The following is a 21,190-nucleotide window of genomic DNA, read 5'->3' on the forward strand; positions in this document are numbered from 1 at the left end:
TGCCCTCCATGAACTAATCCTTGACAACACTCTGGACTTCCTTCTGCTCACTGAGACCTGGCAACAACCAATGTCTTCTTCTCCCTCAATCAAGCATCCCCACCTGGATTTAATTACATTTCCAAACCCCGCCCCTCCCGCCATGGAGGTGGCCTCGCTGTTACTTACAACCAGAATTTTCGGATCACTGAACTCACCTTCCCCCCAGTAGCATCATTTGAATTCCTCGCCTTCAAAGCCCTTTCCTCCATGACAGTCATCCTCATTTACCGGCCACCTAAACCAAACCCCTCCTTCCTATCTGACTTCACTGAACTCCTCACACTTGCCTCATCCCTCTCCCCACGTCTGCTGCTACTTGGTGACTTAAATATTCACATGGACTCCCCCACCTGCAAGCTCGCATCTGAATTCGCCTTTTTACTTGACAACTTCTCTCTCACTCAGCACGTCACCTTTCCCACCCATGTCAAAGGTCACATCCTTGACCTGGTCTGCTCCACAAATCAACCGATACTCGACCTCCATCCTTGCCTCTTCCCCCTCTCTGATCATAAGCTTATACGGTTCACCATCCCTTCTCCGACACCTCGCCCCCGCTTCCTCCGAGAAATCACCTTCAGTAATCTAAAATCCATTGATCCCCACCATCTCTCTGACCTGCTCTCCACCACCTCTCTCCCCCTGGACTCAACCCCCATCTCACCTGATGATCTCACAAACCATCTCAACTCCACCTTGTCTACCTCCCTTAACACTATGGCCCCCCTCAAAACAAGAACCGTAACTTTCAACACATCTTCACCCTGGTAAACACCTGCACTTCGTAAACTGAAACAGACTGGTCGCCGACGAACGACTCACAAAGAAATCATCTCTCACAGTCCACCTTGAAGCTTACAAACTCCACCTCACTGACTACAAAGATGCCCTCATTGCTGCAAAATCTGCCTACCTCTCCTCCATATTCACCGACCCCTGCCTAAACCACAGAACCCTCTTCTCCACAGTGGGCAACCTCCTCAAGCCTCGAGCCAACACTCTCCCTACCTCTACCCCGGTTCTCTGCAACTCATTCCTCCACTTTTTCGCTGATAAAATCAGCACCATCTATCAATCTTTATCCCCTGTACCCGACTCCCCAGCATCTACTCCACCACCTACCAAGGCCCCTCCTTTCAACATCTCCACTGACCTCCTTACCCCTCCTCCACACTGCTTCCTCTCCCAGTTTGACCTGGTCACCCCTACTGAAATCTCCAAACTCATCAGCTCTTCCAATCCCACTACCTGCTCCCTCGACCCTCTCCCCACTCCCCTGCTGAAGTCCTGCCTCCCCGTTCTCTGCCCCTACCTCACTAATCTCTTCAACTCCTCATTGTCCCAAGGAATTGTCCCCTCCGCTTTCAAAACTGCTGCTGTCACACCAATCTTAAAGAAACCTGGTCTTGATCCCTCCTCTCTCATTAACTACCGCCCAATCTCAAACCTCCCCTTTCTTTCAAAAACCCTGGAGCGTATCGTTGCGTCACAACTTCATTCCCACCTCCTGGCATATAACCTACTTGAACCCCTCCATAGCACAGAAGCTGCTCTCCTCAAAGTCCTCAACGACCTCCTCACCTCTGCTGACACTGGTTCCCTCAACATCCTCATCCTCCTCGACCTGAGTGCAGCCTTCGATACAGTGAACCATAACATCCTGCTCACCAGACTCAAAGACCTCGGCATTGAAGGCTCTGCACTCAGCTGGCTCCGTTCCTACCGTTCCAACAGATCCCACTTCAACTCTCTCCATAACCACACCTATGCTACAGCCACAGTCACTCAAGGCGTTCCCCAAGGCTCCGTACTCGGCCCCCTCCTCTTCATCATCTACATCCTCCCCCTTGGGCAGATACTCCGCCACTTCAACCTGGACTTCCACTGTTACGCCGATGACACCCAGATCTACCTCGGCACCAAATGTCCCCACAACCCCCCCCTCTCCCATATCAACTCCTGTTTGTCAGCTATAAAAACCTGGATGCAACATAACTTCCTCAAACTCTAGAGCGATAAGACAGAATTCCTCCTCATAGGCTCCAAAGCCACACTCAGCAAAATCAATAACCCCACTCTCACCATCGACGGCACCACTGTCTCCCCATCTCCCCAGGCCCGCAACCTTGGCGTGATCTTTGATTCCACCATCTCCCTTGAGCCTCACATCCGCCATGTCATTAAAACCTCCTTCTTTCATCTCCGCAACATCGCCAAACTCAGACCCTCTCTCACACCTCCCGCTGCTGAAAGACTCATCCATGCCTTCATCTCCTCCCGACTGGACTATTGCAACTCACTTCTCCTTGGCATCAGCTCCACCTACATCAACCGACTCCAACTGGTCCAGAACGCAGCCGCCCGACTCATCACCCACACCAAATCCTGGCATCACATCACTCCAGTCCTCAAACAATTTCACTGGCTTCCCATCTCCCACCGGATCACCTACAAAATCCTGGTCCTCACCTACAAAGCCATCCACCATCTGGCCCCCCCATATCTCACTGACTTCCTCTCCCCCTACCAACCCTCACGGTCCATCAGATCCACATCAACCGGTCTCCTCTCCATTCACAAGTCTAACCTCCGCAGTTTTGGGGACAGAGCCTTCTCCAGGTCAGCTCCCAGGCTCTGGAACTCCCTCCCCCAACTGATCCGTAATTCCGTGTCCCTCACCATCTGCCAGTCCCGCCTCAAGACCCATCTCTTCACCTCTGCCTATCCTTAGCCCCACGTCCCCCTCCCTTTTCATCTGTGCATGAATTGCCTCATATTGTGTTTTGAATTGAATTTTGTCTTTAATTTGTGTACTAGTCATGTCTCTACTATTTATTTCATTCCCCTTACATGTTTTTCCTCTACCTGCTAAATTTTTGTAAGGTGTCCTTGAGACTCTTGAAAGGCACCCATAAATAAAATGTATTATTATTATTATTAATGATGCCAGCGCAATAACCTGGCCCTCAACACCAGCTAAACCAAGGAACTGATTGTGAACTTTGGAAGGAGTAGGAGGGGGACCCACAGCCCCATTTATATCAACGGGTCGATGGTTGAAAAGGTCAAGAACTTCAAATTCCTGGGCGTGCACATCTCTGAAGATCTTTCCTGGTCCGAGAACACTAACGCAATTGTCAAGAAAGCTCATCAGCGCCTCTACTTCCTGAGAAGATTACGGAGAGTCGGCTTGTCAAGGAAGACTCTCTCTAACTTCTACAGGTGCACAGTAGAGAGCATGCTGACCGGTTGCATCGTGGCTTGGTTCGGCAACTTGAGCACCCTGGAGAGGAAAAGACTACAAAAAGTAGTAAACACTGCCCAGTCCATCATCGGCTCTGATCTTCCTTCCATCGAGGGGATTTATCGCAGTCGCTGCCTCAAAAAGGCTGGCAGTATCATCAAAGACCCACACCATCCTGGCCACACACTCATCAGGTAGAAGGTACAGGAGCCTGAAGACTGCAACAACCAGGTTCAGGAATAGCTACTTCCCCACAGGCATCAGGCTATTAAACCTGGCTCGTACAAAACTCTGATTATTAATAACCACTTTCTGTTATTTGCACTTTATCAGTTTATTTATTCATGTGTGTATATATTTATATCATGGTATATGGACACATTTATCTGTTTTGTAGTAAATGCCTACTATTTTCTGTGTGCTTAAGCAAAGCAAGAATTTCATTGTCCTATACAGGGACACATGACAATAAACTCACTTGAACTTGAAAGAGAGAGGCGGAGAGAGGCAGAGAGGGGGGGAGGGGGAGGGGGAGAGGGAGTGAGCAAAGAAGGAACGCAGAAGCTGGAAAATCGACGGTACACAAAAATGCTGGAGAAACTCAGCGGGCGCAGTAGCATCTATGGAGCGAAGGTTAGGCAACGTTTCAACGTTTTAAACTCGCCCCCCTCTCAAAGGCGCGAAAGTCGCGCACATGGGCAGTGGCAGAACTGCAGCGCCGCTGATGGTAAGTTTTGTAACATACCTATCTTCAGGCATTTAAAGAATAAGGGATGGGCCAGTTCAAGATTCAAAATTCAATTTAATTGTCATTCACCAATTAAGATCCAGTGAAATGAATGAATGAATCAGTTTATTGGCCAAGTCTGTACACACAGCAAAAGGATTTGAGTATAAGAGCAAGCAAAAGGATTTGAGTATAAGAGCAGGGAGGTTCTACTGCAGTTGTACAGGGTCTTGATGAGACCACACCTGGAGTATTGCGTACAGTTTTGCTGTCCTAATCTGAGGAAAGACATTCTTGCTATAGAGGGAGTACAGAGAAGGTTCACCAGACTGCTTCCTGGGATGGCAGGACTTTCATATGAAGAAAGACTGGATAGACTTGGTTTGTACTCGCTGGAATTCAGAAGATTGAGGGGGGATCTTATAGAAACTTACAAAATTCTTAAGGGGTTGGACAGGCTAGATGCAGGAAGATTATTCCCGATGTTGGGGAAGTCCAGAACTAGTGGTCACAGTTTAAGGATAAGAGGGAAGTCTTTTAGGACCTAGATGAGAAAATCATTTTTTACACAGAGAGTGGTGAATCTGTGGAATTCTCTGCCACAGAAGGTAGTTGAGGCCAGTTCATTGGCTATATTTAAGAGGGAGTTAGATGTGGCCCTTGTGGCTAAAGGGATCAGGGGGTATGGAGAGAATGCTGACATGGGATACTGAGTTGGATGATCAGCCATGATCATATCGAATGGCGGTGCAGGCTCGAAGGGCCGAATGGCCTACTCCTGCACCTATTTTCTATGTTTCTATGTTTCCACATAAAAGGAATTTGCCTTGGTGCTCCACTCGCCAGCAACAACACGACATACAGCAACAATTAAGAATGACACATAAAGAGAGAGAGACACACAGAGAGAGAGAGACAGAGAGAGAGATGCAGAGACAGAGAGATGCAGGGACAGTGCGAGAGAGATTGAGAGACAGGGAGAGACAGAGGGAGAAAGAGGGGGACAGAGGGGGAGGGGGGAGACAGAGGGAGAGACAGAGGGGAGAGGAGAAGGGGGGAGAGAGACGGGAGACAGAGAGAGAGAGAGAGAGACAGAGGAAGAGAGACGGAGAGAGAGGAGAGAGAGAGAGAGGAGAACGGAGAGAGCGAGATGAGAGAGAGAAAGAGAGAGGAGAGGAGGACTGCTCTAGAGAGATAGACAGGATTCGAGAGACTATGGATTCCTCTCGACGGAGACGAGAGGGAGCAGGGAGAGGACCGAGAGAGGGGGTATGACGAAGGAAAGTCTGGAGAGGAAAGAATGGAGGAGAGGAGAGGCGAGTGCAGAGAGAGAGAGAGGAGAGGAGGGGAGGAGACAGAGGAGAGAGAGCGAGGAAAAGGAGGGGGAGAGGGGGAGGGGGGAAACAGAGGGAGAGAGAGAGACAGAGGGGGAGAGAGAGACAGAGGGAGAGAGAGACGGAGACGGAGAGGGAGAGGGAGAGGGGGAGGGGGAGAGAGAGAGAGAGAGACAGAGGGAGAGAGAGACAGAGGGGGAGAGAGACGGAGACGGAGACGGAGAGGGAGAGGGAGAGGGGGAGAGAGAGAGAGAGACAGAGAGACAGAGGGAGAGAGAGACAGATGGAGAGAGAGAGAGAGAGAGAGACGGAGAGAGAGAGAGAGAGACAGAGAGGGAGAGTGACGGAGAGGGAGAGTGACGGAGAGACAGACGGAGAGAGAGAGAGAGAGAGAGAGACAGACGGGGAGGGAGAGAGAGGGGGAGGGAGAGGGAGACAGACGGAGAGAGAGAGACAGACGGAGAGAGAGAGATAGACGGAGAGAGACGCAGGGAGGCAGACAGACAGGGCGAAGTCGTGGCCGAAGAAAACGGCCGGGGGGCAGAGAGACAGGGGGGGCAGAGCTACAGGGGGGGGCAGAGAGACAGGGGGGGGCCAGAGAGACAGGGGGGGGGGCAGAGGAGACGGGGGGGGCAGAGAGACAGGGGGGCAGAGAGCGGGGGGGGGAGAGAGGACAGGGTGGGGGAAGGGAGACAGGGGGTGGCCGAGGAGACAGGGGGGGCAGAGAGACAGGGGTGGGGCAGAGGGACAGGGGGGGCAGAGAGGACTGGGGGGAGAGAGACAAGGGGGGGCCAGAGAGGACGGGGGGGGCAGACGAGACAGTGGGGCAGAGAGGGTGCGGGAGAGAGACAGGGGGGGGCAGAGAGACAGGGGGGAAGAGAGAGGGGAAGGGAAGACAGGGGGGTGGCACAGGACGAGGGTGGCAGGGAGAGAGACAGGGGGGGGGCAGAGAGACAGGGGGGGCAGAGAGACAGGGGGGGCAGAGAGGGTGGCAGGGAGGGAGACACACACACGCACGCACGAAATAGGCCCTTCAGCCCAACTTGCCCACGCCGGCCAACATGCCCCATCTACACTAGTCTCACCTGCCCGCGTTTGGCCCATATCCCTCCAAACCTGTCCTATCCATGTACCTATCCAAGTGTCTCTTAAATGTTGTGATAGTCCCTGCCTCAACTGCCTAATCTGTCAGCTCGTTCCATACACGCACCACCCTGAGTGTGGAAAAATTGCCCCTTAGGTTCGTATTCTATCGTTCTGCCTTCACCTCAAACCTATGGGCTCTGGTCCTCGATTCCCCTACTCTGGGCAAGAGACTCTGTGCGTCTACCCGATCTATTCCTCTCATGATTTTGTACACCTCTATACAAGCATCCCTCATCCTCCTGTGCTCCAAGGAATAGAGTCATAGCCTGCCCCACCCTCTCCCTGTAGCTCAGGCCCCTCTAGTCCTGGCAACATTCCCGTAAATCTTCTCTGAACCCGTTCCAGCTTGACGACATCTTTCCTATAACACGGTGCCCAGTACTGAACATAATACCCTAAATGTGGCCTCACCAACGTGTTGTACAACTGCAACGTGACCTCCCAACCTCTATACTCAATACTCTGACTGATGAAGGCCAATGAGCCTTCTTGATCACCCTGTCCTACCTGTGAAAATTGTCCCTAGTGTGTGTCAGATAATGTTAGTGTATGAGGTGATTGCTGGTCGGTGCGGACTCGGTGGGCCGAAGGGCCTGTTTCCATGCTGTTCCTCCAAGAACCAAGAGAGTTTATTGTCATGTGTCCCAGATAGGATAATGAAATTCATACTTTGCTTCAGCACTACAGAATATAGTAGGCATGAATACAGAACAGATCAGTGCGTCTACCCGATCTATTCTGATCAGATAGAACTCTTAGTCTATCGCTGTGCCACCATGCTGAACAATTCACTTGATGCTAAAGAAGTTGTATGTTAGCCCTCTGCAAACTTTATAACCCAATGAGATGTTCCTTCTCCATTTGGCACATCAAGTCCTCTCCGTCATTCAATCATATCTGGATTGGCATGGCCTAGAACATCAGAACAACCCTCTGCCACTGCCACTGATTTCTCAGGGACTACAAAGGGAAAATGTACTCCAGTAATCCCTCTGTGTGCTTTAAATCTGTCTGTTAAGGTGTTCAGATTTGCCAAATGTTGAATTGCATTCCAGTAATGGAGTCTTTAGGTTTATAAAGTTAAGTGTGAAACTGATTAAGCAGAAGTATTTTTGTGCCAGGAACAAACTGCAAACACTTTGACTATAGACAACTCTTATTTGGTAAATGTCAAAAATATTCTGCTGCTTTTTAAGTATTTTTTCCCAACAAAGTAGTGTGGCTCAACGGTAGAGTTGCTGGCGACCCAGGTGCTGTCTGTACAGAGTTTGTACGTTCTCCCCGTGACCTGCGTGGGTTTTCTATGGGTGCTCCGGTTTCCTCCCACACCCCAAAGACGTGCAGGTTTGTAGGTTAATTAGCTTTGGTAAAAAGTCCCCAGTGTGTAGGATAGGGCGGGTGTACAGGTGAATACTGGTCGGCGTGGACTCGGTGGGCCAAAGGGCCTGTTGCCACACTGTATCTCGAAACGAAAACACTTGAGATTTAATATTGTTTGCCTTTTATTTCTTGACAGTTCTAAGTAGATTAAGACAACCCCTTATCCCCTGTATTGATCAAATGAAGGGGTGTAATTGCCTTAGACTCTCCCTCACCTGCCCATCACTTCTGGAGTAATAGAATCAAACTCATAACTTTTGTAAACATCTTCCTTTAGTTTAGTTTCTACAAGTGGGGTTTAATTCAATGCAGATTTAACTTTCTCCTGTGAAGCATTATCTTGTCCATCACTCGGGTTTCATCAACGTATTTCATTTCTTGAACTGTCAACAGTTTCATGTTGACAGCAAAGTTGGAGCTTGTGTGGATTGGCAATGTAGCTCATTCATATAAGCAAAACACCAGCTAGACTATGAAGGAACAGAGTGCTGGAGTAACTCAGCGGGTCGAGCAGCATCTCTGGAGAACATGGGTGGGTGATGTTTTGGTACAGGACCCTTCTTCAGAACCAGACGTCAACGAGTGCTGTACTCACCATGATGTAGAAACATAGAAAATAGTCGCAGGAGTAGGCCATATGGACCTTCAAGCCAGCACCGCCTTTCAATATGATTTTGGCTGATCATCCAAAATCAATACCCCATTCCTGCTATCTCCACATATCCCTTGATTCTGTTAGCCCTAAGAGCCACATCCAACACTCACTTGAAAACATCCAGTGAATTGTCCTCCACTGCCTTCTGTGGCAGACAATTCTACAGATTTTCTGCGTGATAAAGTTTTCCCTCTTCTGTGTCCTAAATGGCCTAACCCGTTATTCTTAAACTGTGACCCCTGGTTCTGGACTCCCCCAACATCGGGAACATTGTTCCTGCATCTAGCCTTCACTCCTTTAAGAATTTTATATGTTTCTAAAAGATCCCCTCTTATCCTTCGCAATTCCAGCGAATTCAGGCCCGGTCGACCCATTCTTTCATCATACGTAAGTCCCGCCATCCCGGGTATTAACCTGGTGAACTTATGCTGTACTCCCTCAATAGTAAGAATGTCCTTGCTCAAATTAGGAAAGGTACAGAAGTGTGAAAACGCACACCTCCAGATTCAGGGACAGTTTCTTCCCAGCTGTTATCAGGCAACTGAATCATCCTACCACAACCAGAGAGCAGTTCTGAACTACTACCTACCTCATTGGTGACCCTCGGACTATCCTTGCTGGCTTTATCTTGCACTAAACATTATTCCCTTACCATGTATCTATACATTGTAAATAACTCAATTGTAATCATGCATTATCTTTCTGCTGACTGTTTTTAGCCCACGACAAAAAGCATTTCTCTGTACACGTGACAATAAACTCAATTGAACTGAGTTGCTTGTATCTAACACTTGAGTCCAGTTGGTTATAACCACTGTAACCTGTGGTCATATGGTGAAGTGGTTTATTCCCTTCTGGGCCGGCCTTCCATTCGTAAGATGGCAAGTTTGTAAACCATCATAATCAGAGGTGACCTCATAATGTGCCTGGCCGGCGACCTCACAGTGAACAGCATCCGTAACCATGAGAGACGGACGGGCTCCATTCCATCTATCATCTTGAAGTGGGTTCACCAAATCCATTCTGCCAGGCATTGAAACAGCTGGTAGATCGAAACTCTAATCTTCACTGTGTGGATCAATAACCCAAGAAAGGAGTATCGAGAATGCCGGTGAAAAAGGAGAGCGCCAAGCAGACTGACAAGAGGAGATCGAAGGAGATCTGAATCTGTTAATAGACCAAGATAAAGGTGGAGTGACTCAGTGGGTCTTCTTCTTAAACGGTGACCTCTGTTCTGGAGTCCCCCGACATAGGGAACATAGGGACGTAGGGCTCTTCTGCCACCTCTGAGCTTTTCTTTATGGGAGAGAATCCTATCCATCCAGTGACAATCCTGTCTCCAGTCTCCAACATTCCCCCACCTCTCCCCTCCTCCCCATCCCTACCCAGCCTTCTGCCCTCTCTGGACCTTTTTATATCCACTGTTGGTGCAAAAACTGTCTTGGCTTCACTACTCCACTAGCCAACTCAAACCGGAAGGGTCCTGACCTGAAATTACAAATGTTAGGGAGCATCTGTGGAGAACATGGATAGGTGACGTTTCACAGAGTGCTGGAGTAACTCAGTGGGTCAGGCAGCATCTGTGGAGAACATGGATAGGTGACGTTTCACAGAGTGCTGGAGTAACTCAGTGGGTCAGGCAGCATCTGTGGAGAACATGGATAGATGACGTTTCACAGAGTTCTGGGGTAACTCAGCGGGTCAGGCAGCATCTGTGGAGAACATGGATAGATGACGTTTCACAGAGTGCTGGAGTAACTCAGCGGGTCAGGCAGCATCTCCGGCGAACATGGATAGGTGACGTTTCACAGGACAATGAAGCTAGTGGGAGAACTAGGGTGGGGGAGAGATGAAGAGAGAGGGAAGGCAAGGGTTACTTGAAGTTGGAGAAATCAATATTCATATCGCTGAGTTGTAATCTGCCTGTCCCGCTGAGTTTCTCCAGCATTTTGTGTCTGTCTTCAGTGTAAACCTGCATCTGCTGTTCCTGCACATTTTGTCTTGCCCACATTGACCAAGATGCCCCATCTACACTAGTTCCTCCTGCCTGCATTTGCTCCACATCTCTCCATACCTATCCTATCCATGCACCTGTCAAGAGTCAAGAGTGTTTTATTGTCATATGTCACAAAATGAACAATTAAATACTGACTTACGATACGATAGAACTTTATCTATCCAAGGAGGGAAATTGATCTGCCAACAGTTATAAAACACAAGATAAAGGTGGTCATGGTGGCGCAGTGGTAGTGTTGCTGCCTTACAGCGAATGCACGCCGGAGATCCAGGTTCACTCCAGATTACGGGTGCTGTCTATACGGAGTTTGTACGTTCTCCCCGTGACCTGCGTGGGTTTTCTCCGAGATCTTCGGTTTTCTCCCACACTCCAAAGACGTACAGGTTTGTAGGTTAATTGGCTTTGGTAACATTGTAATTGTCCCCAGTGTGTGGAGTAGTGCTAGTGTACGGGATGATCACTGGTTAGTGTTAATGTGAGGGGATCGCTGGTTGCCACGGACCTGATGGGCCGAAGGGCCTGTTTCTGCGCTGTATCTCTAAACTAAACTAAACTAAACTAAACATGAAATTAAAGTGATGAGTGGAAAGGATTGGGGATGTGCAAAGATTGGGGAGGGGGAGGGCGGTAGTCAGTCTACCCCACGACAGAAGGGGGTGGAGTTGTACAGTTTGATAGCCACGGGGAAGCAGGATCTCCTGTGGCGTTCTGTGCTGCATCTTGGTGGAACTAGTCTGTTGCTGAAGGTGCTCCTCAGTGTGTCATGGAGCGGGTTATGTAGCAGAACAACAGTAGTGTAAACATATTGCACTGTAAAACCCTTACTAAACAGCAAAAAAAGTTCAGTGTATATTAGAGAAACAGACAATTAGTCCAAATAGTCCTGTCCAAATGTCTTCTAAATGCCATTGTACCAGCCTCCACTACCTCCTCTGGCAGCTTGTTCCATATACCCACCTCCTGGGTGAAGGGAGTGAATTAATTATGGTAGACAAAAATGCTGGAGAAACTCAGCAGGTGAGGCAGCGTCTAGATGCATGCTGCCTCATCCGCTGGGTTTCTCCAGCATTTTTGTCAACCTTCGATTTTTCCAGCATCTGCAGTTCTTTCTTAAACAAGTTAATTATGGTAGTGCTTTAGGAATGTTGGATTCAGCCGAGTCTTAAACGATGCCTCTGTAGAATAATCTATTCCGTTTTGGACTAATCATGCTTTTTTTTGTTGATGGGGTGAGAAAACGTGAATCTTTGAGGCTGGGCTAATATCCATGGGTCAGGCAAACTAGTTTAAATTGGACAAATTGCATTTTCACTTCAAATGAAATAAATTGGCTTGTTTAACCATTGCTTATTCTTCCACATGAACTCGTTTACAGCATCTGCAGACTACTTTTAATTTAAAATTATTTTAAAATAGGGTTTGACTTAGTCAAAGCTTCACTTGAAGACCCAACTTTTTGCATCTTTGAACCATGAATTGGAGACCCAAATATCTGTCGAATTGGTTATCAAAATTACAGTGTGCTCCCCGGAATGATGCCAGCTCTTGGGAACATTTTCATTATAATTCTTCACTTTTCCTTCAAATTTGATTTTTTTTAAAGGGTCAGCTTGTGAACTTTAAACAGCCCTTTTATTTTAAATATCCTTCGCAGACTTGGTGCGCTGAAGGGCCTGTTTCCACTCTGCATCTCTAAATCTAAAACTAAACTCACGCGCACGACTTGTTGTGGGAATTACAGAGACATGGCTGCAAGAGGGCCGGTGATGGGAACTGAATACTCAAGGGTATATCTCCTATGGAAAAGACAGGTGGGCAGAAGGGCTGGGGTAGCTCTGTTAGTGAGGAATGACAATCAGTCCCTTGCAAGGGGTGACATTGAAACAGGAGATGTGGAGTCAGTATAGATAGAACTAAGGAATTGTAAGGGTAAACTAACCCTAATGGGACTTATCTAAAGGCCCCCAAACAGTAGCCTGGACATAGGGTGCAAGTAGATTCAGGAATTAAAATTGGCATGTTGTATAGGTAATGCTACAGTTGTTATGGGAGATTTCACCATGCAGGTAGACTGGGAAAATCAGGTTAGTACTGGACCCCAAGAAAGGGAGTTTGTGGAGTGCCTCCGTGATGGATTCTTAGAGCAGCTTGTATTGGAGCCAACCAGGGAGAAGGCAATTTTGGATTTAGTGTTTTGTTTTAAATTCTGAGTTTATGTAATGAATTGGATTTGATAAAGGAACTTGAGGTCAAGGAGCCATTAGGAGGTAGTGACCATAATATGGTCAAGTATAATCTACAATTGGAGAGGGAGAAGAGTGGATCGGAGGTGCCAGTGTTACAGTTGAATAAAGGCGACTATGAAGTCATGAGGGAGGAGCTGACCAAAGTTGACTGGAAAGATACACTAGCAGGGATGACAGTGGAACAACAATGGTAGGAATTTCTGGGAATAATACAGAAGGTGCAGGATCAGATCATTCCAAATACGAAGAAAGATTCCAAGGGGAGTAAGGGGCGACCGTGGCTGACAAGGGACGTCAGGGACAATTTAAATGTAAAAGATAAGAAGTACAACATAACAAAGATGAGCGGGAAGCAAGAGGATTGGGTAATGTTTAAGGAGCAACAGAAGATAACTAAAAAGACAATATGGGGACAAAAGATGAGGTACGAAAGTAAGCCAGACAAGAATATAAAAGAGAATAGTAAAAGCTTCTTTAGGTATGTAAAGAGGAAAAAATTGGTAAAGACCAAAGTTGGTCCCTTGAAGACTGAAAAAGTTGAATTTATTATGGGGAACAAGGAAATGGCAGATCAGTTGAACAGGTACATTGGATCCGTCTTCAATAAGGAGGACACTCCTGATGTAGTAGGAACTGAAGGAAATCCACATTAGGCAGGAATTAGTGTTGGATAGACTGATGGGACTGAAGGCTGATAAATCCCCAGGGCCTGATGGTCTGCACCCCAGGTTACTTAAGGAAGTATCAGGGGGCGCTGTCCTGTGCACGGCTGCCCTGCCAGCAGTTGTCTGCCTTTTCACCGTTTTATTTTTAGTTAGTTAAAGTGTTTTGTTTGGAGGTCTAGACTTTTTTATGTGGGGGGTGGGGTGAAGGGGGAAACTACCTTTCAGGGTCCCTACCTGGTCGGAGAGGCAGCTTTTCTCCGGTCTGCAGCTTCGACCCGTCCTCGCGGCCTACCAGCGGGCCTGGAGCGGCGTTTCCTGTCGGGGACCGCCCAGAACCTCGGCTTCGGCGGCGGCACAGCGCTGGAGCGCTATCGTGGAGCGGGCGATGCCTTGCTTGGGTCGCCGCGTTGGAGCTTCGGTGAGCTGAGACCGCCGGGTAAAACATCGCGGAGCTGCGGGACTGTGGAGTGATCAGCTGCGGGCGGCGGCGTTGAACTTTACACCGGGAGCCTGGGATCTCGCGATGAGATCGCCAGTTGTGGAGCTCCAACCGGCGCGGCCTTGTTGGCTTCGGAAGCCGCGGCCTCCAGTACGGAGGCGGCCGTTCCAGGGTTCCCATGCCGCTGTGAGGACTCTCCCGACGCTGGAGCAACACCACCCGGCGAGAACGGCCAGGAACATCGGGCCTCCATAGAGGCAACTGTGGAGGCCTCAATACGCCCGACTATGGGTGAACTGGGGTTGGGGACTGGACTTTGTGCCTTCCCTCATGGTGGGAGCCATTGTGGGGGGATGTTCTTTGTGTTTAAGACTCTCATTGGTGTTATGTCTGTATTCTTTTTTTGTGTGCTGCAAAATGGCAAAAAGCATTTCACATCACTACACCTCGGTGTATGTGAATGTGACTAATAAAATACCTTTGATACCTTTGAAGTGGCTCTAGAAATTGTGGATGCATTGGTGATCATTTTCCAATGTTCTATAGATTCAGGATCAGTTCATGTGGATTGGAGGGTAGCTAATGTTATCCCACTTTTTAAAAAAGGCGGGAGAGAGAAAACAGGGAATTATAGACCAGTTAGCCTGACATCGGTGGTGGGGAAGGTGCTGGAGTCAATCATTAAAAGATGAAATAGCAGCATTTGGATAGCAGTATCAGGATCAGCCCAAATCAGCATGGATTTACGAAGGGGAAATCATGCTTGACTAATCTTCTGGAATTTATTGAGGATCTAACGAGGAAAATGGACAAGGGAGGGGGGCCAGTGGATGTGGTGTACTTGGACTTTCAGAAAGCATTTGATAAGGTCCCACATAGGAGATTAATGGGCAAACTTAGGGCACATGGTATTGGGGGTAGAGTGCTGACATGGATAGAGAAGTGGTTGGCAGACAGGAACCAAAGAGTAGGGATTAACAGGTCCCTTTCAGAATGGCAGGCAGTGACTGGTGGGGTACCCCAAGGCTCGGTGCTGGGACCGCAGATATTTACAATATACATCAATGATTTACTGTAGATGAAGGGATTCAAAGTAACATTAGCAATTTTGCAGATGGCACAAAGCTGGGTGGCAGTGTGAACTGTGAGGGATGATGCTATGAGAATGCAGGGTGATTTCGACAGGTTGGGTGAGTGGGCAGGTGCATGGCAGATGCAGTTTAATGCGGATAAATGTGAGGTTATCCACTTTGGTAGCAAAACCAGGAAAACAGATTACTATCTAAATGGTGTCAATTTGGGAAAATGGGAAGTGCAACGGGATCTGGGGTTCCTTGCGGATCAGTCAATGAAAATAAGCAGTTCGTTGTGTTCAAGAAGGAACCGCAGATGCTGGAAAATCAAAGGTACACAAAAATGCTGGAGAAACTCAACGGGTGCAGCAGCATCTATGGAGCGAAGGAAATAGGTAACGTTTCGGGCCAAAACCCTTCTTCAGACTGATAGGGGTGGCAGGGAGAAGGAAGGAAACAAAGGAGGAGGAGGAGCCCGAGGGCTGGGGGATGGGAGGAGACAGCAAGGGCTAACAAAATTGCCAGAGTGAGCAACACTGGAAATTGGAGGAACAGCACCTCATATTCCGCTTGGGGAGCCTGCATCCGGAGGGGCATGAACATTGAATTCTCCCAATTTTGTTAGCCCTTGCTGTCTCCTCCCCTCCCTTAGCCCTCGAGCTGTCTCCTCCCATCCCCCAGCCCTCGGGCTCCTCTTCCTCCTTTGTTTCCTTCCTTCTCCCTGCCACCCCCTATCAGTCTGAAGAAGGGTTTCGGCCCGAAACGTTACCTATTTCCTACGCTCCATAGATGCTGCTGCACCCGCTGAGTTTCTCCAGCATTTTTGTGTACCTAATGAAAATAAGCATGCAGGTACAGCAGGCAGTGAAGAAAGTGAATGGCATGTTGGTCTTGATAACAAGATGAATTGAGTATAGGAGCAAAGAGGTCCTTCTGCAGTTGTACAGGGCCCTAATCAGACCATTGTGTACAGTATTGGACCCCTAATTTGAGGAAGGACATTCTTGCTATTGAGGGAGTGCAGCGTAGGTTTACAAGGTTAATTCCCGGGATGGCGGGACTGTCATATGCTGAGAGAATGGAGCGGCTGGGCTTGTACACTGGAGTTTAGAAGTATGAGAGGAGATCTTATTGAAACATATAAGATTATTTAGGGTTTGGACATGCTAGAGGCAGGAAACATGTTCCCGATGTTGGGGGGAGTCCAGAACCAAGGGCCGCAGTTTGAGAATAAGGAGTAAGCCATGTAGAACGGAGACGAGGAAACACTTCTTTACACAGAGAGTTATGAATTCTGTGGAATTCTCTGCCTCAGAGCGCTGTGGGGGCTGGTGCTCTGGATAGTTTCAAGAGAGAGCTAGATGGGGCTCTTAAAGCTAGCGGAGCCAGGGGATACTGCAGATGCTGGTTGGAACCAAAGATAGACACAAAATCTGGAATATCTCAGTGGGTCAGGCAGCATCTGTGGAGAAAAGGAATGGGTGACATTTAGGGTCGAGACTCTTCTTCAGACTGAGAGTCAGGGGTGAGGGGAACGAGAGATGTGGAAGACATTTGAAAGCAGATGATGATCAATGAATAGTAGATTGGTTCGTTCGAAGGTAGATACAAAATGCTAGAGTAACTCAGCGGGACAGACAGCATCTCTGGAGACAAGGAATGGGTGACATTTCAGGTCGGGACCCTTCTGCAGACTAGAATGGTTCATTGTTGGCGGGGGAGAAGATGACAAGGCATACAACCAGTAAAATTAATCAGGACAGTGTAATCAAACCCGAAACATCACCTGCCCCTTTTCTCCAGGGATGCTGTCAGTCCCACTGAGTTCCTCCAGCCTTTTGTGTCTATCCTCGGTTTTTCATTGATCTTTGACATTGCCCTCCATGGTGAATAGAGCTTTTGGTATACAGGCCTTGTTTTCTCAGGACCGCATGATGGTGGGGAGGTCAGTACCCCTGATGGACCGGGCAGTATCCACCACCTTTTATAATCTCCTTCTTACCTGGGGTTTCGAGTTGCCGAACCTGGCTGTGATGAAACCATTCAAAGATGCTGCCATGTACAGGTCCACCACCGATTTTCCGGCACCCTTGGTTCCAGAGCCTTTCTGGATTATCCTTTTTTCCGGACAAAAAGAGGTCATGGTCTCCGAGGGGAGTTTAATGGTACTGGATCGGTCCATCTAGGCCGCCGGTGGGCTGAGATATCGGCCCGCAAAGTTGGCCGTGGAAGTGGGCAATTGGAACGGATCTGCCAGCTCTGGTCGCCGGGGGCAAATTCATCCCGCCGATCGGCACAGAAGTCCCGATGAGGTTAAGATCAGCCGCCTCACCCGGCCTGGGTACCACATTTTCGGGGGGAGTTCCGGGGGCATTTCAAGAGTGCACTCGCAATTTTGTCTGGACCACTAATTGCCGCAGAATCGGTGGTGGACCTGTACATTGTGTTTGTTTGCGTATGTGCACTGCTTGATGTTAGTGTTTGAGGTACTTTTCCCGGGGTTGAGATGAATAGCCACTCATGGATTCATTCGACACTGGATAACTATCTCTCCTGCCTAGAGTCACACAACATGCAAGCTGGTCATTCGGCTCAACTTACTCAAACGGACCAACATGTCCCATCTACACTAGTCCCACCTGCCTGTGTTTGGTCCATAACCTTCCTAAACCGTTCCTATCCATGTACCCGTCCGTTATGCTTCACATATGAACCCTGTTAGAGGAAAGATGTTGTCAATCTGGAGGAGACGGAGCAGAGAAGATTTACGAGATGTTGCCAGGACTCGAGGGCCTGAGCTATAGGGAGAGGTTGGGCAGGCTAGGACTTTATTCCATGGAGTGCAGGAGGCTGATCTTATAGAAGTGTATAAGATCATGAAAGGAATAGATTGGGTAAATGCACAGAGTCTTTTACCCAGAGTTGAGGAAATCGAGAACCAGAGAACATAGGCTTAAGGTGTGGGGGGAAAGATTTAATAGGAACCTGAGGGGCCACTTTTTTACACAGAGGATAGAAGGTGTGTGGAGCGAGCTGCCAGAGGAGGTAGTGGACTATAACAATATTTAAAACACATTTGGATGGATAGGGCAAGTTTAGAGGGATATGTACCAAATACAGGCTGGTGGGACTAGTGTTGCAGGGACATGTTGGTCGGTGTGGGCAAGTTGAGTTGAGAAGCCTGTTTCCATGCTGTATCTCTCTTTGAGCAGGTTCTTCGAGTTATAAATTCACCGCTACTATCGAACTATCCATGTGAAACCACTGGCTTACTATTTTAAGCTATTTCCGTACATCACACAGAGGGGAAATAATGCAGAGTTCAGGCAACCGATGAAGTAATCAATTATTCCTACTCCGCAGCACGCTCCGTGTAATAATGAAATAATTGACACTCTGTTCCATTATGTGGCCATTTAGAATGCGCAAGGCATTTTTGGCTGCAATCTTTCGTAAGTAATGACTGTGCCACATTTTCGACAAAGGGTTTTGTGCAGCAATTATATCCTGCCACTTCACCTTCCACATGGCCAATTAAACTTTACGGCCTTGTCGATTTATGAGCTTTTGATTTGTATAGAGATTTACTTTGGTAGTCCGAAGAAGGGTCACCCGAAACGTCACTCATTCCTTCTCTCCAGAGACGCTGAGTTACTCCAGCTTTTTATATCTATTTACGATGGATGTTGCCAGGACTTGAGGGCCTGAGCCATAGGAGAGGTTCAGCAGGGTTGGTGTGCAGGAGGGTGAGGGGTGACCTCAGAGAGGTGTACTAGACCGTGAGGGGAATAGATAAAGTGAATGCAGTATGTTACGCAGGGTTTGGGAACCAAGAACCAGAGGACATAGGTTGAAGGTGAGATGGGAAAGATTTACTTTCAGACCCGAAACGTCACCTGCCCCTTTTCTGCAAGATGCTGTCTGTCCCGCTGAGTTCCTCCAGCCTTTTGTGTCTATCTTTGGTTTTTCATTGATCTTTGACATTGCCCTCCATGGTGAGAAGAGCCTTTTGGTTCCAGAGCCTTTCTGCATTATCCTCCGAGACTTTACTGGAGAACCTACCTGATCTCCCGGTTGCTCAACACTTAATTCTCCTCCCATTCCCACACTGACCTTTCTGTCCTTGGCCTCCTCCATTGTCAGAGTGAGGCCCAGCGCAAATTGGAGGTAGGGTTTGGAGGATCAAATTGAAATTAGCTTCCTTGAAGTTGTTGCCAGGAGATCTGTTTGAAGAAGATTAAATAATTGAGTGGGTTTAGCGTGAGCATTGGCTGCAGCTCACTGCATTGGTCATAATTAGCAATGTTGGATCCATGTAAACATGTATGATTCCTGAGGCCTGTCATTAGGGTGGTTGGAGGTATCCAGTTGTCCGTTTCACAATTGCTGCTAGTCAGAGGGTGGTGATTGTGTGGAATTCTTTGCCACAGAAGGCTGTGGAGGCTGTCAATGGATATTTCAAAGGCAGAGATATGTAGATTTTTGTTTAAGAAAGAAACTGCAGATGCTGAAAAATCGAAGGTAGACAAAAATGCTGGAGGAACTGAGCGTGTGGGGCAGCATTTATGGAGAGAAGGAATAGGCGAAGTTTTGGGTCGAGACCCTTCTTCAGACTGACAGAGATAGATAGATTTTTGATTAGTGCGGGTGTCAGGGGTTATGTGGAGAATGCAGGAGAACGGGGTTAGGAGGGAGAGATAGATCAACCATGATTGAATGGCGGAGTAGACTTGATGGGCCGAAGTTTATTATTGTCACGTGTACCGAGGTACAGTGTAAAGCTTTTTTGTTGTGTGCTAACCAGTTAGTGGAAGGACAATACAGGATTACAATCAACCCATCCACAGTGTACAGATATAGGATTAAGGGAATATCGATTAGTGCAAGGTAAAGTCCGATTTAAGATAGTCTGAGGGATAGTTTAAGAATAAGGGGTAATTCATTTAGAACGGAGATGAGAAAAAACCTTTTCACACAGAGAGTTGAGAGTCTGTGAAATTCTCTGCCTCAGATGGTGGTGGAAGCCGTTTCTCTGGATGCTTTCAAGAGAGAGCTGGACAGAGCTCTTAAAGATAGCGGAGTCAAGGGATATAGGGAGAAGGCAGGAACATGGTATTAATTGTGGATGATCGCCATGATCACGGTGAATTGTGGTGCTGGCTCGAGGGGCCGAATGGCCTACTCCTGCACCTATTGTCTATTGTCTTCAATGAATAATAATGAATGAATAAAAATGTTATTAGCCAAGTAGGTCCACATAGAAGGAATTTACATTGGTGCTTTGCTCGCAGGTAACAACAAGATATTCAGTAGACAATTAAAAATAAAATATTATAATTCAAACATGCGAAAATAAAGTACCGGAGTAAAAAGAGGCTACGGTCTTTTGGCTGTTGATTAGAGTTACTGCTCATGGGAAGAAGCTGTTTTTATATCTGACTGTGGCAGCTTTGATAGTCCGGAGTTGCCTCCCAGAGGGAAGTGATTCAAAGAGTTTGTGGCCGGAGGTGAGAGCGGCAGAAAACATCTGCCAATGCAGTAGATGGTAGGTGGGGACTGCTCTCTGGTTGGTGATAGGATGGTTAGAACATAGGACAGTACAGCACAGGAACGGGCCCTTCGGCCCACAATGTTTGTGCCGAACATGACGCCAGGTTAAACTCTCATCTCCCTGTACATGATCCATATCTCTCTCTCCCCTCTACTTCCACATGCCCACCTAAAAGCTTCTTAAACACCCCTGTCATGTCTGCCTCCACCACCTCCCCAGGTCAGGCATACCAGCCCCCCCACCACTGCCCCGCGCATCCCCATTAAACTTTCCCCCTCTCTCCTTATAGCAATACCCTCTAGTCTTGGACATTTCCAGCCTGGCGTAAAAAGAGTCTACCCTAACTGCGCCTCTCATAATTTTATATACTTCTAACTGGTCTCCTCTCAACCTCCGACATTGCAGAGAAAACAATGCAGGTCTATCCAACCTCTCCCTGTAGCTGAAGCCCTCGAATCCAGGCGGCTTTCTGGTAAAACATTTTGTTTACAAAAAGTTAGAACCTTTTCCTCATAAAACATTTTGTGCTGCGCACGTCGGTCTAACACGTTCTAATGAGGGGTGGACGCACGGAACTGCAGATGCTCGTTTACATAAAAAGACAAAGTGCTGGAGTAACTCCGCAGTCGCTGGGGGGCCTGGTCTGGAGAAAGGCAGGTTTGTGATCCTTA

This window comes from Amblyraja radiata, unplaced genomic scaffold (assembly GCF_010909765.2).
Source record: "Amblyraja radiata isolate CabotCenter1 unplaced genomic scaffold, sAmbRad1.1.pri scaffold_160_ctg1, whole genome shotgun sequence".
Taxonomy (NCBI): Eukaryota; Metazoa; Chordata; class Chondrichthyes; order Rajiformes; family Rajidae; genus Amblyraja; species Amblyraja radiata.